The sequence below is a fragment of the Odocoileus virginianus genome, chromosome 5, assembly GCF_023699985.2.
Source record: "Odocoileus virginianus isolate 20LAN1187 ecotype Illinois chromosome 5, Ovbor_1.2, whole genome shotgun sequence".
NCBI lineage: Eukaryota > Metazoa > Chordata > Mammalia > Artiodactyla > Cervidae > Odocoileus > Odocoileus virginianus.
In genome coordinates this window covers 67,804,256-67,829,985 of record NC_069678.1, presented here as the reverse complement: position 1 = coordinate 67,829,985, position 25,730 = coordinate 67,804,256, and the positions used below count along the sequence as shown (strand labels likewise).

Sequence of the window (25,730 nt, the reverse complement as noted above, 5' to 3'; positions counted from 1 at the left end):
AACTAAGCATGGCACAATTACCTATTATCATCAGGGCAACCCCTGGACTAAAGAATATTGACATATGAAAGGTCTGCCATACGTGTCACACAATTTCTTTGAAATGGTTGTACCAGTTTACATTTCATTCACCAGACTACAACAGGGCCTGTCACACCATTTAATGAAGAAAATTATGTTCAGGTGTTGCAGCAGATTAAAAGGAAAGAACAGAGCAGTGTGGTTAGGTAACAAGTACTGAGACTTGCAGCTTTGAGCGAGTGAGTGAAGTTGCTTAGTTGTGTCCTACTCTTTGCGACCCCATGGACTTCAACCTATCAGGCTCCTCTGACCATGGGATTTTCCAGGCAAGGATACTGGAGTGGGTTGCCATTTCCTTCTCCAGGGGATCTTCCCAACCCAGGGCTCGAACCTGGGTCTCCTGCATCGCAGGCAGATGCTTTACCATCTGAACCACCAGGGAAGCTAAGTGAGTACCAAACAACCCTGAAGAAGTCAACTGGATGTGGTGATCTGAAACTAACTTGCTCTCATAAGCTCCATGCTTCAAAGACTCCATCTTGAAATTACCATCAGCACTTTTGGTACTTGCTCTGCATTGCAAGTCCTATTCCTGTTGACTTGCCTCCCCAGTCCTGCTCCAAATTGGCTACTGCCTGCTGGCCATCCTCTTGTCTTGCCCTGGCACTCCTGATATTCAGTTTCTGCAACTGCTATCAAGCAGCTTTCTTCAACAGATGGTGGAAAGAGGATTTTAGACACAGGAATTAGCACAAGAGAGAGACAGAACTTGAGAACTTTTATTAAAAATGAAACATATGTCTACCCCTGGGCTCAGCAATTCCAGTACCAGGTATCGACCATAAGCACTAGTGGCAACTAGAGGGTTGAAGGCCTTGAAATTCAGGGTGCACAGGACGAAGGGTATAATAGCTCAGTCATCTCTAACCTGTCCCACCACTTCACCAACTTCCTCACTTACTGTCAATGTTCCATCAGTAGAAATGACTTAATGGTCTGGATTCTGCTCTGCTTTGTCTCTGAGCCTTCGCATGTACTCTTCCCTCCACCTGAAACAACATTCTTGATTGTTATCAATGACTGGCTCCTACTGTCCTTAGGACTCATCTTTTGAGCATACCCATGCCCATGTCCCCATAAGTCGGGATGGCCAACAGAAACGTACATCTGAGGGACCCTTCAAACCTGGAGAAAACCTAATTAAAGCTTTCAGGTAATTCCTCATTGCCTTTAGGATCAAAATCTGGAAACAAGCAGCCTCAAACAATCTGGTTCTGATTGTCACTTCAGTCTCATCTTTCAGTACCTCATGCTCCAAGGTCAAAGAATGTTGAACATCTTTCAGACCCTTGAACTTGATGCCCACCGTTGCCTCTGGTCCTTTGCACTCTTTCCACGAGGAACACTCCTCTCTCTGGAACTTACTCCTCTAGGTGGCTGACTTCTATTTTTCCCCAAGTCTCAACCTAAAGGTCACTTTCTCAGGGGAATATTCTATGGGCTCCAGATTTGATTAGCTACTTTCCCACTCATTATACTCCCAAAGCCCCCTGACCTCTCTTTAACATAATAGTCATTAAGCTTTATGAATTATTTATTTTGTCTTTTTTTTCACTAGATAGAAAGCCCGAAGGGTAAAGTGGTATTTATTTAGTTTACCTTTTCATCTCCATAGTTAAGTAAACTGTCTTCAGCAGATTTTATCTCTATTATTTCATAGTAGGTACTTTAAATTATTTGCTAAATGAATGAATAATGTGTGTGTATGCACATGTACACTTACATGGGAGAAAACCTGAATGCCAGATGTGTTGGTTAGTCTCCATTTACCCTCTCCCAGGACCTATTTTCCGCTCTGCTTTGCCCTCCTCTATGCTTCAAGAGGCTGCTTCTGTCAGGTTATATCACATTTGTGATCTGGCTTCCACTGGATTCAGACAATGGAAATTTAGGAAGCACCAGTGGAAAATTAGGAAACTGAGCAGAGAGAGGCTGGGGCATTTCTTCCTGGCTTTGGTGCCATTTCTCTGGCAGCTGTTGTGACTCTCTGTGGCTGAAGCCCCTACTGAAAGGCTGCTCTCCAAGGCTCCAGTTCTTATCAGACTGTAATACACTATCTCTACCTCCTGTTCTCTGGCTCTAGAGGAGATGCTAGCTTCGCACTGAGTGTATTCTCCAGGTGCCCCCAAGTCCTTTGCTTGTTCTCGTCACTCTCTAAGACTATTCACTACATTTAAATTCTCTGAATGAATCCTGGCTCCTTATTTTCCTTTCCTCTCCTCTCCCAACTGCCAGCCCTCATTTGGGGGGCTCCCTCTGTTGCCTGGCATTTACCTTGCTCTATTTAATTATCTCTTATCCCCACTGGATGGCGAGTACCTTGAGGGCAGAGAAAATATCTTATTTATCTCTCCAACCTCAGGGTCTAAGATAGCACCTAGCCTATAATGAATAATTAATTGTTGGTCTCCATCTCATCTGTAAAATTGGGCTGAATGATCTCTAAAACTATTTTTAACTCTTCCTAAGCAAAAGAGACAAAGAAAACATTCTTTTTAGATCTCCCCTACTGGAAGAGCTCTCCAGGAAGATGCAAACACATTTGTCTTTTCTGGGATGATGCTGAAGCCATCTCTAGTGGGGTAGATGCCTATCTACCCATCTTAAGCAATTTATGTTGGAGGAGCCCATCTTAAGCAATTTATGTTGGAGAAGAGATTTACCACAAAATATCACAGTTCAGATCAGATTTAATAGACCAATAAATGGCTGCTTAACAAGGACATTTGGTTACTGTTACATTAAGTTTCCTTAGGGACTCTGTTCTCTTCTACTAAAAGGCTGCAAAGGGCTATAAAAGTACAAGCCTTCCAAATTTAATTAAAAAAAAAATCCAGTCCTTTTTGGAAATTGTTTTTCTTAAATGACAGTATGAAAACAAGCCTCAAATTTTCTTTTCTAGGCACTTCCTTCATGTATTTTGGGGAAAGTCTGGCCTGACTTACAAGGAAACCCCTTAATTGTCCCTTAAAAGTAGAATTGCGTCATTGTGGATAAGACGTGGTGTTCAAATAGCTCCCTGGGGGCCAGGCTCTTGGAAACTCAGCAGGATTTTAATTGTAAGCAGACAATTTGTTTTGGATTGTATGCAGAGCATGAAAATATAACTGCTATAGGATCTAACAACATATAAGAGGATTAAAGTCTAGTATTTCTCTCCTGCTTTACTTCTTGGTCCCAGGCAGTTTTGAAAGCCAGGAATTTACCATATAAGGTTATTGTGAGTCCTTTTGAAAATCTGAATTGTATTAATTATTAGATCCCAGCATCTTGAGGGGCTATATCAGTCTTGTTCACTCATATCACCAGGGCCTAACACTATTGCTCATATTATCTGTGCCGAATAAATACACTGCATTTCATCAATTCTAAGACACATTTTTTTTTTTACAATTTAAAAGTTCTGAAATCACAATGCCTTATATCATCAATGTCATGTCACAGATTAATTGGCTTTTCCTTTTTCAGTGATACCCCAAATCATGATACCTATTACATCTGATAGCATCTTTGACTCAGTGAAATGTGGAATGCCAAGTGCCTATGGTGAACCAGATTCTATGTCAAGTCCTTTAATGCGTTATTCATTGCACCATGTGATAATAACTCTTTAATGTGGGTACTATTATCTCCATTTGACAAGGCTCAGAGCAGTGCAGTCAACTGTCTACAGTAACAATTTCTACTGGGAAATACAGAGTTGGCCTCAAACCCAAGTCTGACTTCAAAGTGCATAATCTTCCCATTATATCGTGCTCTCTCCCACTGGAGACTTCAGATAAACATATTTTAGAAACTATATGTTAAAATCTGAGATGCTTCATTGCAGTTTAACGTTCTCTACCCTGGTTGTCCTGAATTCAAGCAGTAAATCCCATCTCAGGGAGCTCTCAAAAGAGATCAAGATGTGTTAATTAGTTTGTATTCTTGGTGACAAAGCCAGAGAATTATTGGAAGTATCTTCCCCGGTGGTGCTAGTGTAAAGAGCCCTTCTGTCAAGGCAGGAGACACAAGAGACATGTGTTAGATTCCCAGGTCGGGAAGATCTCTTGGAGGAGGGCATGGCAACCCACTCTAGTATTCTTGCCTGGTAAATCTCATGGACAGAGAATCCTGGTGGGCTTCAGTCTATAGGTTCTCTAAGAGTCAGACATGACTGAAGCCATTTAACACACACCCACAGGTATCTCACAGCTTTAAGGCTAGGCAAATGTTTGATATAGTTGCAGCCCAGGAACTATTAGAACCAGAGACTCCAATACTGGTGAGATATTATCTTGTCTCTGTTTCTCTCTGTGTACACCCTCATTCTTCTCTTTTACTAGAAGCCCATGATTTAAACAAAGCAAAACCATAGCCCTTTAGAGGTCCAGAGTCATACATCTTGGAGCTTCAGCTAATGAGACAGGTTGAAAGAACTTTTTCTAAAGCAAATCTAAAAATCCCAAAGTAAGGGCTCATTGGCCCAGAGTTCAGGTATATGCCTTGCTCACCCCTAGAGCTAGAGTCTTGGGTAGAGTCACACTCATGTCACATGGCAGGTCCCACAGTAACTATTTGACTGGAGCTGGAGGACAATCAGAGCAAGTTCCAGAAAACAACTAGGAGTAGGCAGGAATTTCTCTGATGTCTGTTCTACAAAGCAATCAGAGATGTATAGAAACCATATTTAGAGATGATTAGAGAAGAAGCATCACTAAGAATAAAGCTAGTGGAGGTGATGGAATTCCAGCTGAGCTATTTCAAATCCTAAAAGATGATGCTGTGAAAGTGCTTCACTCAATACGACAGCAAATTTGGAAAACTCAGCAGTGGCCACAGGACTCGGAATGAAAAGGTCAGTTTTCATTCCAATCCCAAAGAAAGGCAATGCCAAAGAATGCTCAAACTACTGCACAATTGCACTCATCTCACACACTAGCAAAGTAATGCTCAAAATTCTCCACTCCAGGTTTCAATAGTATGTGAACAGTGAACTTCCAGATGTTCAAGCTGGATTTAGAAAAGGCAGAGGAACCAGAGATCAAATTGCCATCATCTGCTGGATCACTGAAGAAGCAAGAGAGTTCCAGAAAAACATCTACTTCTGCTTTATTGACTATGCCAAAGCCTTTGACTGTGTGGATCACAGCAAACTATGAAAAATTCTTAAAGAGATGGGAATACCAGACCACCTGACCTGCCTCCTGAGAAATCTGTATGCAGCTCAAAAAGCAACAGTTAGAAAGGGACATGGAACAACAGACTAATTCCAAATCAGGAAAGGAGTACATCAAGGCTGTATATTGCCACCCTGCTTATTCAACTTATATGCAGAGTACCTCATGTGAAATGCCAGGCTGGATGAAGCACAAGCTGGAATCAAGATTTCTGGGAGAAATATCAATGACCTCAGATATGTAGATGACACCACCCATAAGGGCAGAAAGTGAAGAAGAACTAAAGAGCCTCTTGATGAAAGTGAAAGAGAAAATTTGGCTTAAAGAAAGAAAAAGTTGCCTTAAAACTCAACATTCAAAAAACTAAGATCATGGCATCGAGTCCCATTATTTCATGGCAAATAGATGGGAAACAATGGCAACAGTAACAGGCTTTATTTTGGGGGGCTCCAAAATCACTGCAAATGGTGACTGCAGCTATGAAATTAAAAGACTCTTTCTCCTTAGAAGAAAAGCTATGACCAACCTAGACAGCATATTAAAAAGCAGAGACATTAATTTGTCAACAAAATGCTGTCTAGTCAAAGCTATGGTTTTTCCAGTAGTTATGTATGGATGTGAGCATTGGATTATAAAGAAAGCTGAGCACTGAAGAATCAATGTTTTGAACTGTGGTGTTGGAGAAGACTTCTGAGAGTCCCTTGGACTGCAAGGAGATACAACCAGTCCATCCTAAAGGAAGTCAGTCCTGAATATTCATTGGAAGGACTGATGTTGAAGTTGAAACTCCAATACTTTGGCCACCTGATGCAAAGAAGTGACTCATTGGAAAAGACCCTGATGCTGGGAAAGATTGAAGGCGGGAGGAGAAGGGGACAACAGAGGATGAGATGGTTGGATGGCATCACCTTGATGCTTGATGGACATGAGTTTGAGTAAGCTCTGGGAGTTGGTGATAGACAAGGAAGCCTGGCGTGTTGCAGTTCATGGGGTCGCAAAGAGTCGGATATGACTAAGCAACTGAACTGAACTGAACTGAGAGAAGAATGGTAACAATATTTCCAGGTGGGGAGACTGGTGGGAAAGAGAATTTCAAATAGACCTGGAAGGATGGCTATGATTTGAGGATATGGAGATGGGAGGCCTTACCAGGTGGGGAAGCAATGTTACAAATACATAGTCTAGTTAGGAGTTGACCGTGTAATAACAGAAAGACACAGCTGTCAATTAAATTTAGTGGCATGGAGGAAAATATATATGAAGATGTGATAAAGAAAACCTGACTCTGAGGAAAGAGGGACAGCTTCCTTGGAAAAGTGATGTGTCAGTTGTGATCAGAAGGATGAGTAGACAAAACAAAGTGAAGACCTGGGATGATAGAACATTTCTAGATGGAAGGAAATGTATGTAAAAGATCCTGTCATGGTGGAAGCAAGTCAGGTTTGTGCAACTAGAAGGACATCTGCTTCTGATCTGTTCCTGGGTCTTGGTTAAAGCCCACTGAGGTTATCTCTTTATCCAAACTTAACCAGGTCATTTACCTACCTAAAGCTCTTATATTACTTCCCATCACCTAGAACAGCACTTTCGAACAGCATCAGGGCACACTGCTGTGTCACAAATGACTTATAGAGTCCCTCCATCCTTGGAATAGGCATCTTCTTCCATTTACTCTACTGTGCCATAGGAAATAAAATATGCTCTAATTTTCTGTGTGCCCCATGATGAGACAAAAGCTGAAAAGCACCACTGAGAATAAAATTCAAATATCTAGCTTACAACTTAGTTCTCCTCTCTAATTTCATTGCCACGTACATCAGTCACAGTCTTCCAATTCACCTTCATGATATAGTCCCGGATGAGGCTTAGTGGGGAGCTGGGACAATGTAATTTCCTTCCACCTTTCCTCCCTACTTGCTTTCAGAATAGCCTTTGTAGGCACCTTCATGAAACTGATTCCTGAGGACTAGGTCCTTCTTTGCACTCTCTTCTTTTCTGTAAACACGAGGCATATACAACTAGTTAATATTTTTCCCCAGCCCTCCTCCTACCACACACCATCAAACAAAATTGTTTCACACTGCTGTGCCTTTTCACTTCTTCCCTCTTCCTGGAATGCCCTGATCCAAATCCCTTGGAGTCTAATAATGAGGGATATTAATGTGGTTATGGCTTAGTCACTAAGTCATGTCCAACTCTTGCGACCCCATGGACTGTAAGCCGCCAGACTCCTTAGCCCATGGGATTTCCCAGGCAAGAATACTGGAGTGGGTTGCCATTTCCTTCTCCAGGGTTATTAATAAGTATTGCAAAAAAATATGATTGCATTTGTGAGCAAAGAAGATGAGGAAGCCCTGGCTAACCAGAGTTAAAGGGTGACTTTACCACAGGATTTCTCAGCACTTTCCACATGGTGAGTTGCACTGTGAAGTTCTAGGAAGGATAGTTATTTGGGATCCTGGGTTTCCCAAAACTCCTTAACCACAGTGTCACTGTAGGTGGAACATCTGTGGGATGGGGAAATGTTCCCAAGATCACATAGATGGGAATATGAAGAAATATGGGGTTTGCGTTTAGGATGCAGAGAAGTCAAGGAGGAGAAAGAGGGTGAGACAGAGAAGGCAGATGAGAAAAAGGAGAAGGGGGAGAAGACACCTCTACAAGGATGAAGGCTCCCCTTCAAAACCTACAGATTTATCAGACTGCCTCTTTCTACACGGAATTATTTTTTCCCTCGGCAGAATCCCCCAGAATTGGGCTTGTGTGGAGGGTAAAAAATTAAGTAGACAAAGCCATACCCTGCTGCTACTTGGGAACCTGGTTAATAACTGTCCTTAGAGTGTGAGGAACATGCCTCTCCTCTCATTAAGGTCTCAGCTGCAAGGATGGTCACCGCTTGCTGTGACAACGGCTTTTGCAGCAGCCTTTCCTTCCTTATCTCAAACAATAGCTCTTCACACCCTGGTCAGAGTTCACTTAAGGAACGAGATTGTAATGACTGTGCTGATGACCGTGGCATCATTACTTAATATTCTACCAGGACTGTACTTTCATACCTACTTTAACCAACAACATACTAGTATTAATAATAATGTTACTGATCACAGTCACCATACACTGAGCAACTTTTATGTATCAGGAACAGTGCAAAACACTGTGCATAATCAGTATTCAAAGCATGGAAGCAGGGTGATTATAAATATGCCTTCTTTGTCCTCATAAATGCATTAGTTGCTTCATAACCTGGGTTGCAATTAAGGTCATATTTTCATGGTTAAACATTTTGATGAGCATGACTCTGGCTTCCCTCTCTCATTTTGCTTTTTCTCTTTGAATTGTTTTCCTCATCCAAACTCAGGCTATTTCTAATAACTCTCAAAGGAAGAAAAGGAAGCTTTAATCCATGTATGAGTGGCTCTGCTTTCTAGCTTCTGACACTACTGCATGGGGTCATCATCACAGTCTTGTCCTGCCTAGTCACCTTCATGTTCACCTCCTGCCTTAGTGCCATTCTTACTTTTTCAGACCCTTTCAAAGCTTCAGAGGTGTTTTTTTTTTTTTTTTTTTTTTTTAAGGAAGGACAACACTGTCTTCTCAATACTATTCTTGGCCATGGTTGCTCCACATCTGTGCTTCCAACTATCCTCAAGGCATTTCCACCAGCAGAATCAGAGGCCACACAGTTGATTGAAATGATCTTCCCTTTGTACCTTTGAGGGCTTGATATTGAACACGGATAATCAGTCAAGAATAGGCTTCCCTATTTCACAGTGGTTAAAAAAAAAAAAAATCTGCTTGCCAGTGCAAGAGATGTAGGTTAGATCTGTGCATCGGGAAGATCCCCTGGAGAAGGAAATGGCAACTCACTCCAATATTCTTGCCTGAGAAATCCCATGGACAGAGCCTGACAGACTACACTACATGGGGTCGCAAAAGAGTTGGACAAGACTTAGCAACTAAACAACAGTAACAATAATCAGTCAAGAAATTTCCTCATGGATTTTTAAAAAATTTATTTATTTTAATTGGAGGCTAATTACTTTACAATATTGTGGTGGTTTTTGCCATACATCGACATGAATCAGCCATGGGTGTACATGTGTCACCCCATCCTGAACTCCCTCCCACCCCCCTCCCCACCCCATCCCTCTGGGTTTTCCCAGAGCACCAGCTTTGAGTGCCCCGCTTCATGCATCGAACTTGGACTGGTCATCTATTTTACATATGGTAATATACATGTTTCAATGCTATTCTCTCAAATCATCCCACCCTCGCCTTCTCCCACAGAGTCCAAACGTCTGTTCTTTACATCTGTGGCTCTTTTGCTGTCTTGTGTATAGGGTCATCGTTACCATCTTTCTAAATTCCACATATATGCATTAATATACTGTGTTGGGGTTTCTCTTTCTGACTTACTTCATTCTGTATAATAGACTCCAGTTTCATCCATCTCATTAGAACTGACTAAAATGCATTATTTTTATAGCTGAATAATATTCCATTGTGTATATGTGTCACAGCTTCCTTATCCATTCATCTGCCGATGGACATCTAGGTTACTTCCATGTCCTGGCTATTATAAACAGTGCTGCAATGAACATTAGGGTACACGTGTCTCTTTCAGTTCTGGTTTCCTCAGTGTGTATGCCCAGCAATGGGATTGCTGGGTCGTATGGCAGTTCTAGTTCCAGTTTTTTTAAGGAATCTCCACACTATTCTCTATAGTGGCTGTACTAGTTTGTATTCCCCCAACAGTGTAAGAGGGTTCCCTTTTCTCCACACCCTCTCCAGCATTTACTGTTTGTAGACTTTGATGACAGCCATTCTGACTGGCATGAGATAGTACTTCATTGTGGTTTTGATCTGCATTTCTCTTATAATCAGTGATGTTGAGCATCTTTCCATGTGTTTGTTAGCCATCTGTATGTCTTCTTTGGAGAAATGTCTGTTTAGTTCTTTGGCCCACTTTTTGATTGGGTCGTTTATTTTTCTGGTTTTGAGCTGCATGAGGTCAAGCAGCTCATTTTTTTTTTTTTTTTTTTTTAAGCAACTCTCACTGTCCTTTTTGCCAGCAGACTTCAGCTGGGCTGTCTCTAGTCCATACTACAGCTGAATACCCAAAGGAAAGTTCAGGTCTCAATGCCTTGAGTCTCTATGCAAATATTTCGATAGCCATCCAAGAGATTTTCTTCAAATATGAAGGGAAAGCAGCCTCCCAAAGCCACAAATAAAAGGCTTTATTACAGAATTCCCTTAGGCACTGTGTGCCCACTTGCCTTATGTATGTGCAACTAAAAAGGGCCGTCATGTGAAGAGACACCTTACAGATCAAAGAAAGATGACTCCACTGCTGTCCAGGCTTTTCTCCTAGGCAGAGAGGCAATTTTAAAACGGCAGCTTACTTAAAAAAAAGTGTTTTGGACCCTACTCAGACACCCCACTACATTTACACCACTGTGCTTTCTCTATCCGGTTTGCTGGCTCCTTCTGTTTCTCCTATGCTCTAAACATGAGTTCATAATCCTCTGCTCTGCTCTGCTCTTTCTCTTGACATCTAAATTCTGGCTTCAGCATCCACTATGTTGGTGACTCTACAATTCTCATTTTCTCACCAGAGCTCTGTTGGTTACCTACCTAGAGTCTGGCACTTACATGGTGCTCAGTAAATTCCTTATCTCTAACTGCCAAAGGACATCATCAGTTATACATCCCCTTTCATCAGAAATTAAATGCGTCTAAAATGGAGCTTTTCTTCCCACAGAAGTGGACCCTCTCCAAGTCTCTGTCTCTTAGTCAGCAATGCCATCAGCTTCCCAACCAAACTTCAAGTCAGTAAGGTTATCTGAGTCAATTTCTCCCCACCACCTGATGCTCTCTTCTTGCCCATTTCTGCACTTGTAAAATGGGGATAATAATAGTGCCTCCCTCCTAGCACCCAGCATATAGAAGGCAATAAATGCTAAGCTTTATTAATTTTTAAATTCAGGAGCTATATTTTCTGTAACTGGAACCATGTCATGGTCGTCTGAGGACAAGGGATGGACCCCTACTTAAACGGTGGTTCTCAGTGTGACGACACTGTTCACAGAGTAAAAGTGTTATTAAATACAAAGGGGACATATAATTTATTACTCATATAATGAGACTTTCCGGGGCGATCAGAGTGGCTGCCAAGCACATCCAAAAATGGCTTGAGTGAGGGCAGGGGCAGGAAACTTGGTTGGGATTTTATGGTGGCTGCGGGGTGAGGACGGGGTGAGGGCTCCCATGCATCATTTAACTCCCCACTGGTGCCAAAGGAGGGAGTACTGGACTTTCTTATCAGCGTGCCCAGATATGGAGGTGGGGGAGAAGAAGAGGGTGAGGCTTAGAAGCATCAAAAAAGGAAAAAAAAAAAAAGGAGTAAGATTCTTTACTATAAAGCTAATAGGGCAGATCTCAGCCAGTCAGCTACCACATCTTCTCAATTTTTAATCTGAATTCTCTCTAACATGTGCCTCTAGGGGCTTCCCAAGTAGTGCCAGTGGTAAAGAACAGGCCTGCCAACGCAGGAGACATAAGAGATGAGGGTTCGATTCCTGGGTTGGGAAGATCCCCTGGAAGAAGAAATGGCAACCCACTCGAGTATTCTTGCCTGGGGAATCCCATGGACAGAGGAGTCTGACGGGCTATACAGTCCATGAAGTCACAAAGAGTCAGACATGACTGAAGCAACTTAGTTTGCACTCATGTGCTTTTTCCCTCCTCTCTTACGATCCTAAATGAATAAAGTTCCAATCACTTTTTAATTCAAGTAGCACAAAACCTCCTTTCTGGATTTCCTACCTCTATTTCTCTGGCCTTCTCTTGTTCTCTCTGTCCACAGTCATTTTTTTGCTAATGTAATAGCGCAAATGTAAGTTTCCTTCCCACTGTGAGGTTCAAAGAGGTTTCCCATGTCACTTTTTAAGACATAGTCTGAAAATTCCTTGACACTCTGCCTAAAAAGAGGTGGGGTCTATGTCCCCTTCCCTTGACTCATGAGTTGTCGCAGAAATGATGCTATCAACTTTCCGGAGTCGGTCAGTAAAGCCACGCAGTTCTACCGGGTCTTCTCAGAATGCTTGCCCCGGGGATGCCAACCACCCTCTAAGAAGTCTGAATTCAAGCCAACCATGCTAGAGAGGCTATGGACAGGGGCTCCTGTGGACAGCTCCAGCTGAGCGCCCAGCCAGCACCCAGCAGCAACTGCAGCCTGGCAATGAGCCACCCTGGACACCCAGACCAACTGAGACTGTGGCCGACAGCCTCAGAAGACCCCTGCCTCTAACCACATGAGAGACCCCAAACAAAAGCTTCTCAGTAAGCCTTTCCCAAAGTTCCAACCCACTATACTGGGAGGGAATTATATGGTTGCTGTTTTATGTCACTAATTTTAGGGTAATTTGTTATGTGGTAATAATGATCAGAAAACGATCATTTTTGGCATTAAATGTGGACTGTCAAAGAATAATTTTTTTAAGAATATCAACAATTATATATGTGGAATCTAAAAAAGGGGTGCAAATGAAATTATCTACAAAACAGAAATAGAGTTATAGACGTAGAAAACAAACTATGGTCGTTAGGGGTAAGTGGGAGGATAAATTGAGAGATTGGGATTGACATATACATACTATTATATACAAAATAGATAACTTACAAGGATCTACTATAGATCACAGGAAACTCTACTCAATACTCTCTAATGGTCTATATGTGAAAAGTATCTTAAAAAGAGTGAATATATGTATATATGTATAACTGAGTCACTTGGCTGTACACTTTTAACTAACACAACATTGTAAGTCAACTATTTGTAAATCTCAAATTTCTTTAAAAAAAGAGCATCAACAATTACAAAGTGAGCACAAGAGTATTCTAACTCATTAATAAAGGAGCCAGCAGATTACGAAAAGTCATTTGAAAAAACATGTGAGACACGTTTTACGCACTGAAGAAAGTACATTGGGATAAGATTACTCAGTTAAACACAAAACTGGACAAAACCGGTTAACATCCTATAGGGCAATGAAAGCATAACCTTTGGGGTTATTTTTCTTCCAAACAAAAATTTGCATTTGTATATTATGTTTTTCCACAGACTCTGGGCCTTAAACAGTAGTAAATGATGTGCCAAACATTAGAAAATTAATAACCCTACAGTAGGCCTGCCAGTACAGGAGATCCAGGAGACATGGGTTTGATCCCAGGGTCATGAAGATCTCCTGGAGTAGGAAATGGCAACCCACTCCAGTATTCCTGCCTGGAAAATTCCATGGACACAGGAATGTGGCGGGCTACAGTCCATGAGGTTGCGAAGAGTTGGACACGACTGAGTGCCTGAGCACACACAGACACAGGCCTGTTAGACAGTGCTCCAGAATGATACTGAAAGAATACACAGCTGAAGTTCAAGCTAAGTTTTGGGTAGTTCCTTTTTGTTTTTTTTTTAAACTAGGATCTATACTAGATATTACCTTTTCCCAAAAAAACTTCCTGAGGGTCAAAAACAACCAAGGCACAAATGGAGGAAAAGTGGAACTTCTGTTCCTGTGACAGACAGTGGAAAGAGATATTAAGCGGGATGATGTTCTAGTACCTTCAAACCACATCATATGTATTGTGACTATCATTTAGCAAATCTGTGGTTTTGCTGAAAGAAAAAGAAAGTTGACTACTTTTCCTTTGGAAATAATGGCACTCTTAGTAGTAAGGATGATATTAGGAGAATGGCCTGAATATTGGGTTTTCAGAAAGTCTTCAGCATAGTGTGATATATTTAAGTAGAAGATATTTGTACGGAAAATCAGAACAGACCCTGGACTAGGTGTCCTTTTTTCGGTCTACCATTTACTACCTGGTTTCCTGATCAGGAAAATGGGGCTGATAAAAATCATTTTCCTAATTCAGCGAGAGTTTTGGAAATGGTACAGATCTCCTTACAAGAAGAAGATTGTTATTATTGCTATTACCTAGTTGAGGACACAAATGGGGGAAAGAAGGAGATTCACTCTAGCAGGTTGCTGGCCAATGCAGCCCCACCCAAGTGGCTGGACCAGAAGCTCCTAGTGCAGCTCACTGCTACCGGTGGAATTGTCTGACTGAACAGGATGTTTTGACATATATTGACAGGGGCAGCTCAGGAAATCCCCTCTTCACCCCAGCAGTGACTCACAGGGACTCAGAGCAAAAGTGAGCTGGGGGAGTCTCCTGAGCCTGAAACACATTGGATCGAGAGGAGAACTGGTCCTCCAAGGAAGGGAGGAAGTGCCACTGCAGGCTTTGGAGTCATGGAGAATTGAATTAAACCCTGGCTCTGCCACTCTGTGGTCATGTGACAACAGGAAACTTTCTAATGCTCTTTGAGTTTCGGTGGCCTCATACGTAAAGTGAAGATAACCATACACAGCTCAAAGAGTTGATGGGAGATTTGAAACTGGAGAAGGAAAAAAAAATCAGAGTTCTTCATAAGAGTAGGTAGTCAAGGAAAACCCCCAATACCACTGACAGCAGAACGTCTAAATACATAGTGATACGGTGGTCTGGTGGTTTAGTCGCTAAGTCGTGTCCGACCCGTGGACTGTAGCCCGCCAGGCTCCTCTGTCCATGGGATTTCCAGGCAAGGATACTGGAGTGGGTTGCCATTTCCTTCTCCATATAGTGATATAGTCACACAACAGAAGACACTCAGCAGTAGAAGGAATAAACTATAGCCATATGTGCCAGAGTGGTGAATCTCTGTAATACAATAAATGTAAATATATCTGTGTGTGCATACTGTATGTTAAAAGTAAGGAATAAACACTGGGAGAGTCTGTAGCATTTGGGAAGGGTTAATTTGGCTGGGGGTGGAGGGAAAAGGTAAGAAGAGAACACATGGGTAAACACCTATGTTCTAGTTCTGATTGTTGAACTTGGTGGCAAGTTTGAGAATATTTTATTTTACTATTAATAATGATGATGGAAATTTCCTCATTGCTAACATGATGAAAGTAGACCATGAACTAAGGATTAGAATGAATTCAGTTTTGTGCAAACACAACACAGGACAAGCACTCGATAAATATACCTTCCTGTCTCCTTGCTAACCTTTTTCTTCCAGAAATCTTTTTAAAGAGCAAAGCATTTTCTTTAATGTATTTATTTTCTTCACACTGCATATAGGGAGGGTCCTTTGTCCACATACCTTTAATTAAAGCTAAAAATTATGATATTGCTATGTTTAAATTGTTTCTATCTTTGATAACTGTTTTAATTATACCATTGTCTGCTTCTCCTCTCCATTATGTCTTTTCTAACTTCTATTTCTCACCCATATTTGTAACACAATAAGGGGGACAAGCAGTAAGACATTCAAATAATTGAAAAGAAAATGCTAGCGCTGACAAGATAAAGCTGAGGCCTCAGAGCTAACACATAAGGCCTTTCATAGTCTTGCACCAGACTCAAACCCATCCCTCAATACACCTCCCTTCCAGTCAAACCGAAAGTCTCGCTGTTCCCCAGCATGTTGTTACTGTTTACACCTCTACACCGTACCCTTCTCGAATGCCTTCAGCACCCTTTTCTTTCTCTTTCTCGGAAAATTCCTGCTCTTTTTTCTGAACCACACTTAAATGTCACTTCCCCCACGAAGCCTTCCTGAGCAGCCCCAGGGAGGTTGCTGCTGTCTCTTCTGGGCTCCTACCTTACTTGAAAAATACCACTATTTTAGCCCCTAACACAGATATTGAAATTATTTCTTCACATGTGGTTCCCCTACCACTCTGAGGAAGGGTTATATCTTGTTCACCTCAGAAGTGTCTGGTGTATTACAGACAAGAAAATAAAGATGTGTAGGAGTGAGTGAGAGATTGTTATAACATTTCATATCTCTTCTGCTCACAGGCGATTCTTTGACTGTAGTGTGGTGCTGACATGGGAGTGCTAACGAGACCAAATGTCCAGTCAGGGAGCTTTCTTGGAGAAGAGATTCAGTAGGAGCCTTGAAGGATCAGAAGTATGGAAAAGGGAGTATCTTCTCTGTGGATTCCATCAGTCCCTAGTTGCGGTCTTTCTGGTTCTACACCCAGAAGACCTTCCCCCTCCTGGAAACAGAGCTCCTGTGAGGCCCAATAAGGGATTTTCCTCTCTTGTGAGAGTTTCACAGAAAACACATAAAAAAACACTTGTGGATACAACTTTGGATGGCCTGGAAACAATTTCCAGAGGGGGAAAGTTGTAAGATATTTTTGTATTACACCTACTTGGTGAAATATCTCCCATCTTCCGAAAGTGTCCACTGATGGAAAGAAAGTCGGTCTAACTGAACTGAGACTATGAAAGAGGTCAGTAAGACAGTGAACACTATAGCAGCCTCAAGTGATGGGAGTGCCCATGAGCAAGAACTACAGACTACCAGGAAAAAACAGTACATTGCAGTGACTAAAGAACAGGATTTGGAATTAGATTTGGGCTCATGTTTCATCTACCTAGCTAAACATCCTTGAATAAATTACTCAGCTTTTTTGATTATTTAGTTTGTCACTAATGACACAGGCAGAAAATAACATTTTATCTCACTGGATTGTTGTAAGATTATATGAGATGCAAAAACGATGGAAGAAAAGCTATGACCAACCTAGACAGCGTATTAAAAAGCAGAGACATTACTTTGCCAACAAAGGTCTGTCTAGTCAAAGCTATGGTTTTTCCAGTAGTCATGTATGGATGTGACAGTTGGACTATAAAGAAGGCTGAGCACCAAAGAATGGATGCTTTTGAACTGTGGTGTTGGAGAAGACGCTTGAGAGTCCCTTGGACTGCAAGGAGATCCAACCGGTCCATCCTAAAGGAAATCAGTCTTGAATATTATTGGAAGGACTGATGCTAAAGCTGAAATTCCAATACCTTGGCCACCTGATGTGAAGAACTGACTCATTGGAAAAGACCCTGATGCTGGGAAAGATTGAAGGAGGGAGACGAGGATGACAGAGGACGAGATGGTTGGATGGCATCATCAGCTCAATGGACACGAGTTTGAGTAAGCTCTGGCAGTTGGTGATGGACAGGGAAGCCTGGCGTGCTGCAGTCCATTGAGTTACAAAGAGTTGGACATGCCTGAGCAACTGAACTGAATTGAAAAACAATAAGTGTATCAGAAGTATTCAATAAATGGCAGCAATTACTAGTAAAGTCTCTGTTTGCTTCAAGAATGAAAAAAAAGTGAGGAGCAGGCAATGTTACCTACCTCCCAGGAGAGTTAAATGAGGAAGCATTCAGTACAAATATTGAGAATAGTGTTCAGCACTGGGCTAAATATGCAATGAATATCTGAATCAAGAAGAGAAGAAAGCTTGAAATGAGGAAGTTGATCTAAGATTTCTTGGGGACTTCCCTGGAGTGGTTAAGACTCTGAGATCCCAGTGCAGGGGGTGTGGGTTTGATCTCTGGTGGGGGACCTAGGATCCCACACATCACACATTGTGGTAAAAAAAAAAAAAAAAAATTCTTAGTATTTTTTTCCAGAGATGTAGGCAGATACCCTCTTAAAATCTTAAATAGCTATGAGTCATTTCACCAGGAAACAAAAAAAAAAAGTAATATATGAATATATTATTTTAAAATTCTAATAAAATTGTGGTGACCTCCTGAATTTTATCTAAAAAATAGAGTACTTGGACCTTCAGGCTTAAAATCCCTGGTCTAAATAAAGGTAAAAATATAGGCCAGAGGAAATGAGAACAATACTGTAGATTTTCTTTTCCTTGGTTTTAAATAAGTAGGTCTATTATTCATTTTAAAAACTCTTGTTAGCTGAAGTAGGCAGACTGTTAAGTGGAAATTAATAAACTCTTTTGGTGGAAGAAACAGGAACCAGTGGCAAATATTTAATCTTTTAGAAGTTGGAGTGGTTTAGTCTCTGCTCTTTTTGTGCAGGCTATAGATTTTAATCCCCTTTTGGCCTCTTCCTTTGATTAGAGCTAATGGAATTGTTCCCCTCTTATGTCCTCATTTTCCATTCCTCAACCTGTCTGGACTTTTGCCTCTGAAGGTTAACATCACTATGAAGTAATGTAATTCATCATTACGAGTTAGACAGATTTATTCAGAGTTCTCCCTCCACAGCTGTCTGTAAGCATGGTGAATCTGATATCCGGACTGCCCACTGGGGTTGAATATTATATTTACTTTATCTAAGCCCAAAGCTAAGAAGCAGAGAACCCTCAAAACCCCCACAACTTCAGTGAACTTAGTTTCAGTTAATTTGCCTTACTTTGGAATACTGAAGTTGGCCTTACCCACACTTACAGCTTGGATAAAACATGCAGATTCATAGATTCTAAACATCACTGGGTCAGGAAGACTCCCTGGAGTAGGAAATAGCAACCCACTCCAGTATTCTTGCCTGGAAAGTTCCATGGACAGAGGAGCCGAGTGGGCTACAGTCCATGAGGCTGCAGAGAGTCAGACACGACTGAGCAGCTGAACCCGCACATAGGAACAGTGAAGCTTAGAAGGCTGTCTAAGGGACAGCACTGCCTCTTACAGAGCTTCCCAACAGAGGCCCAGGTGGCTACTGTCATTCAGCTGGAAGTGCCTTAGGACCAGAGTCCTCTGTGCCATGTCTGGTATTCTAGGGAATGCATTTGGGGAACATCCTTGTCATCATCTCCACACTGGAGCTCCTTTTTGGAAGGGAGCCTCCTAATAGTCTTTTCCATCCTGGGGCCATAGAGCTTTTTATACCAAAGAGTCAAAATCTGTCTACCCCACTGGAACTGACCTCCTCCTTGGGGGAAAAAAAACACATCTACTCCCTCTTCCACTTAAAAGACATTCAGTGAACTGTTTAATTGATGCTCCATATACTATTTATTGAGCATTAATCATATCATACACACTGTGCCACACATATGGGGTATTTTGGTAAGCAGGACAGATCCAGCTCTTAGAGAGCTTACGTCTCAGCAGGAAAGAGATTTGATGACCACTGTGACTCTTCTCATCTTCAGCGTGAGAAGTGCATGGGTGAATGCAGTCCCATCACCATCCTGCTCAGCCTCCTCTAAATTCATTCTGAGTGGTCTAGGACCCTCTTAAAGGATAGGGCTAGACTGAACACCAGGAAGAAGGCAGGGGAGAACTAAGCCTATCACTGCTATCCTGGATTACTTTTCCCTGTGAGTCTCTGACACTCTCATCATTATCAACCTTATTTGAGTTGCCCAGCTTCCCTATGGAGTAGGGGATGAGGGCAACACATAGACAACATGAGTGATTTGACAACATGAACTGAGACCATGGACTTTCGAATCAAAGAGGTCCAGATGTAAGTCAGCTCTGTCACTTCCTAACTGAAGTAAGCTGGACCAACGTTATGGATACGTGACCTGTGCAGTCATGAGGGCAAAGGAAGGCGGGGAGGCTCAAGCTCAGAAGGAATCTGAAGTTGGTTTAAGGCTCTGCTGTCACCATATGAAATTCTTTAATAATTTCTCAGCCTGGAGCCCTGTATTTCTATTTTGCACTAGACTCCACAATTATCACTGTAAGCAAGTTATTTAACCCCTCTGAGCTTTAACATCCTCACCTAAGACAAGGTGATAAGGACATTTACTACACAGATTTCTTCGATCTTTGAACGGGACAGTGTGTGTACCATGCACATCCCACTGTAAGGGCTACTGCCCAACCAATTTAGGTCAACGGCATTGTTATTTAGAATATCGGACATGAACTATTCTGAATTTATGATCTGTGGTGCCAGAGTGAGCACTTCTAACCTCTATGTGCCATTAGTTATACTATTCAGTAACTTCTGTTCTTTTAACTCAGCAATACTTGGGAAAGGAGAGTTAACTTTTTGTCATTAGTGGGCATCTGATATGTTTGCCTATGACAAACACTGCTTCTTCATTGCTTATGCAAAAGGGAATTTTTGAAATGATAATGTGCCCTCAAAATAAACAAAAATGATAGTAAGACTGGAGAATCAGGCTTGGAAGTGAGTTGGAACCAAGACATCTTTGCTCCCAGGCAGAAGAGTCCTGGCAAGGGTGGAATGCATGAGCTCCTACCATTTTCAGTCTCTGTATCATATTTCTGAAGATTGAAATTCCAGACTGAGTGTGGCCATGACCTACCTTGGGTCACATGCTCACATGCTCACCCCCAGGCCAGGGAAGGGCAGGGCACCTGATTACAGAATGTACTATAGGATGCTAAGTTGCCTCAGTCATGTCCAAGTCTTCGTGACCCAATGGATGGTAGCCCACGAGACTCCTCTGTCCATGGGATTCTCCAGGCAAGAATACTGCAGTGGGTTGCTGTGCCCTTCTCCAGGGGATCTTCCCTACCCAGGGATTGAACCTGTGTCTCTTAGGTCTCTTGCACGGGTAGGCGGGTTCTTTACCACTGGCGCCACCTGGGAAGCCCCTAGATTGGGAGTGGAAGGGACTAAATACAACAATAAGGTACTAGTAGAAGAGGGAAATTGATCCAGAAAAACAAAAAGAAAACAATAAAACTTCCCCAGAGTGTCTGCTACGTAGCCATTCAGCTGTTAGGGACTTTTGTATCGTATTCATTTTATATTACATACAGTGACTAGCGTGAGCTAAGTACCCTGCAGGTATTCGTTGAATGAGGGAATCACTGACTGAACTTACTTAATTCTCACACAACTCTTGGATGTAGGTATCAACAGTTCCATTTACAGAAGAGGAAACGGAGGCTCCGACAACCACGTCTGTGCAAAATCACACAATCTATATGTTACAGTTGAGGTTACTACCTGGTTCTGTTTGATTTCAAAGCTTATTATTGTTCCACTGCATGCGCTGCCTGCCTTCCTCAGGGTGTATGTGAGAGGCTGTTCTAAACCTCTCGACCTCTTGCAGTGCTGTCCCAAGACAAAGGAGTATATATGTGAAATCTAGAAAAACTGTATAGATGATCTTATTTGCAAAGCAGAAATAGAGAAAGGCCTAAGAGATCAAACATATGGATACAAGGGGGGAAGGGGCGGGGTGGGATGAATTGGGAGACTGGGATTGCCACATATATATGCTACTATGTATAAAATAGATAACTAATGAGAACCTACTGTATAGCACCGGGAGCTCTACTCAATGCTCTGTGGAAGGAAATTAAAAAAAGGGGGTATGACTGATTCATTTTGTTGTATAATGGACATTAACAACATTGTAAAGCAAATATACTCCAATAAGAATTCATTTTTTAAAAAAGAGACAGGAGATTGATGCAGTATCATTTATCTCGTCTGGGAAAAGTTCATTTTGTGATCCTCCACAAATTTCAGAAAGGAAGTGGTGTAAACTGTTTAACCTCGGGCAAGATATCTCAGTCTCTTCAGCCTTAGAAGTGTATGATAATGGTGTCTCCTACAGGGTTACTGTGAGACACTTGAGAGGATGTTTGTAAAGCCTTTAGCATAGTTTCTACACAGAATGCCCTCAGATATGACACCTTATCTACAGGCTCGAAAATAAAGAAACCGGAAGAAAGTCCTGGGGGAGGCATCAGGTTTCAGTATCTTATTTCATCAAAGTTAAGAGGCCACCAGCTGAACTCTTAATTTACATATGTCTTAGAAAGAAACAGCATTGGCAATTAAGCCATGAGGATGCTTTCTAAGTTTTTTAAACTTTTATTAATACTGACAAAATCTCTTGTAGATATAATTAGACATGATTTAGATAAATTTTTAATGAAAATCTCCTTTAGGTTTTTTCATATTTCTAATCATGTACTGCTTTTTAAAATAATTTTTAATTGAAGTATAGTTGATTTACAATGTTAATTTCTACTGTATAGCAAAGTAATTCAGTTAAACATATATGTGTATATATTCTTTTCCATTATGGTATATCATGGTATGTTCCCTGTGATATTCAGTTGGACCTTGTTATTTATCCATTTTATATAAAACATCTTGCATCAGCTAATCTCACACTCCTAATCCATTCCTCCCCAGACCTCTTCCCCTTGGCAACCACAAGTCTGCTCTTTAGGTCTGTGAGTCTGTTTCTGTTTCGTAGATAAACTCACTAGTATCATGTTTTAGATTCCATACATGTGATATCATACGGTATTTGCCTTTCTCTTTCTGACTTATTTCATTTGTTAAGATAATCCCTAGATCCATCTATGTTGCTGTAAACATTATTTCATTCTTTTTAATGGCTAAGTAGTATTCCATGGTATATACATCTTTATCCATTCATCTGGCAGTGAATACTTAGCATGAGTCAATGTGAGTCACAATGAATCCACTCCAGTATTCCTGCCTGGAAAATCCCAAGGACAGAGGAGCCTGGGGGGCTACAGTCCAGAGGGTTGCAAAGAGTTGGACATGACTAAGCAACTAAAGAACAACAACAACATGATTCTGCACTTTGTGCAAATTCAGAAAAGTTGCCCTCTTGGCTGGGGTGGGGCAGCCTCACAGGCCCACAGTCTGGCTGGCAGAGCAGGGACTGAGTTTCAGCCCCCACCAGCTCCCTTTTACTGACTGTCTTGCAGAAAAGAACAACTTGGCAGAGGTGGGGGACATTATGGAAGGCCTGTGAGTCCATTTGGCTTCTTTTGTGCTGTGCAGGCCTCTTCCTATAGGGTGCAGTTTGAAAACTACCCAAACCAATGTTCTCTAATGGTTCCCAAACGCCATGGTTCTAGAGAAGTGAATGGCAGCATTCTTCCAACTGAAGTCCACATACCACAGAGGCTTCAGGGGCCTCCTCTGACCCAGCCCCTGGGGCCTGGCATTATGTGCTTCCAGCAAGCTGACTCCCGGCCCTCCTCTGGCCTTGTCATCACCTCATGGTCCTGGACTCTCTTCTCCCACCTGTTGCCTCATTGTAGAAAAACACTCATTGGAGTTTAGGGTCTCACATTGTTGTCATGGCTCATCACACAGTTTGCACTTTTGTTAAAATGACTCATGGCCAAGAGGCTGTGGGGTTGCAGTTGGGAGATGTTAGGGGAGAAGGATATAGGTAGTGCAGAACTGGTTAGGATGGTGAGGTCTGGGAACTAGGGAGTGGGTGAGCAACTCACACCTGGAAGACAAACTGGTGCTGCAGAGTGAAACCAGTGAGATGATTAGGACTTGCATTCATCCAAAGCCTTATATCCAGTATGAGCATCTCTGTCCCCTTTAGCTCAGCAGAAACTCCCTCTTCAGCAGTTGGGCCTGGGGAGTCTTTCAATAGGTGACTTCCAGCAAGGGGCTCCATGTTTGTGAACCTCTGTCCCTATAGCGGGAGTCCTTCCTTCCTCAGGTGGGTGGTTGGAAGGAACCACTGTAACACCACATGTGGAGGTGCAGCGCCAGTGTGGTCAACGTTAGCACAATCCTTCCTTCCCCCTGCACCTGGTACCCTCTCTTCTTCTCACCATGGGGTGCCCCTAGCACTTTCTCTGTGCTTTTAGTATAGCATACAGCTCTGGCCCAGCACTCAGCAAGTATTCAGTGCATGTTTGTTGACTGAAGAGATGATGAAAGCAGGCAGACAGAGGGCAAGCAATAAAGTAAGTTGGAACATTCTTTCATTTTTGGAAATGAGCTACTGGCATCCTTTAGAGGAGAGGGTTGAGCAAACTAATGATGTTGTATATATAATATGGCTCTGGGTGGTGGTCAAGATGAGGAGCTTGGCAGCTTCTCTGGTCCATGGTTTCCCCTTACTGACCATCTGTCGGGTCTCCAGTAAACTATTTCAGTTATTTTCCTCCTGAGATGGTAGGGTGGATTTGGGAGAGAGAGTGTGTATGCAGTGGCACCTGTTCTGGCCAGAGGGTCAAGTTTAAGGGAGGCTTTAAGGAGTCTAAGTTGAGAAAGAAAGAAAAGGAGAGAGACAGGAGAGAACAAGTTTGATTAGGAGGGAGGGATCCAGGAGGCAGGTAAGGGCTGTCACTGCCATAATTATGTCAGTGATATACCTGCTATTGAGGATACCTAGGTGGCACAGTGGTAGAGAACCTGCTTGCCAATGTAGGAGATATGGGTTCGATCCCTGGGTCAGGAAGATCCCCTAGAGAAGGAAATGAAAACCCACTTCAGTAATGTTGCCTGGGAAATTCCATGGACAGAGGAGCCTGGCAGGCTACAGTCCACAGGGATCACAAAGTCGGACACAGCTGAGTGACAGCACAAGCATGATACCTGCTATCACAGAGCACTGTGAGAGTTGCTGAGACTGTAAAGTAGAAGGCGTAGGTCTTGCCCTCTATAGGCTTCTGATCTAGGTAATCACCTGGGGGTTTCTCTGGAGGCTCAGATAGTAAAGAATCTGCCTACAGTGCAGGAGACCTGGGTTTGATCCCTGGGTTGGGAAGATCCCCTGGAGGAGGGCATGGCAACCCACTCCATATTCTTGCCTGGAGAATCCCCACGGACAGAGGAGCCTGGTGGGCTACTGTCCATGGGGTCATAAAGAGTCAGACACAACTGAGCGACTAAGCACAGCACAGCACATAAGACTATGAAGCAAGGACCAAGTACTATCCATTCAGCACTGGGATACGTGTTTTAAGATCTATCTCAAGAAATAAATTACTGTTCTCCAAAGAAACTACAGAGAGGTTAAGCAATCTTCTCCAGGTCATTCAACAAACAAGTAGGACTGAGAGAAGAACCCAGGTCTGTCTGCTTTGATGACCTTGTGCTGCTCACAGGACTGTTAACAAGGGCACCAGAGCAGGCGAGTAAGGAGAAAGAACTTTATCAGGAGTCTCAGGGCCAGGGCCACATGAGTAATATATGATGACTGTTGCAGAAGCTTAGAAAACAAGCGATGTGTTGAGGCCTGCCGAGCAGCTCTGCTGAGGAAGCAGGTCCTCAGTTAGATGCTGAAGGCAGATTATGAATCCAACAAGAGAAGGATGGAGGGGCAGGCTTTCCAGGTGGAAGGAGGCATAGTGTGTGCAAAGGTGGAAGCTGGAAAAATGCAACCTCTGGGTTTGTGCCGTGCAGTGCAGAGCAGTGGAGAGAGCACCGCCTGCTCCAAACTCACTAACAGTGCAACCTGAGGCCAATCAGATAATCTCCCCTTAAGCCTCAGTTTCCCTAGAGGTCAGTGGTTGTGATAGTAGCCACTTTAGAAGGTTATTGAAGACCCTTAGGTCTTCAGTGTATGTAATGCACCAGGCTCCTCAGAATCACCAATTTCAGACTTCAACTGAAATCACATTCCCTCTGTCATAGTATCCCACATCCTGTCCTACCTGCAACTGGATCCATCTACATGGATTCAGTTGCAGTTATATATATATATGTATGTATATATGTATCTGTAAGCTTATATGTTGAATGTCTGTTTCGTGACTGTCAGTTCCATGATGACATGGACAATATCTGTTCTTTTCAACACCATCTCCATAAAGAACAGACTTTTAGACTCAATGGGAGAGGGAGAGGGTGGGATGATTTGAGAGAATAGCATTGAAACATATACATTAGCATAT

General features: G+C 42.3%; 1 long non-coding RNA gene and 1 other non-coding gene across 2 annotated transcripts in view; both read right to left on the bottom strand.

Annotated features, from left to right (window-relative positions):
* Nucleotides 1–25,730, bottom strand: part of LOC139035066 (uncharacterized) — a 73,026-nt gene that overhangs the window by 44,095 nt on the left and 3,201 nt on the right. The gene's annotated exons all lie outside the window — the stretch shown is intronic.
* Nucleotides 392–463, bottom strand: TRNAR-GCG (transfer RNA arginine (anticodon GCG)). Its single transcript has one exon. It is a non-coding gene; the product is annotated as a tRNA-Arg (tRNA).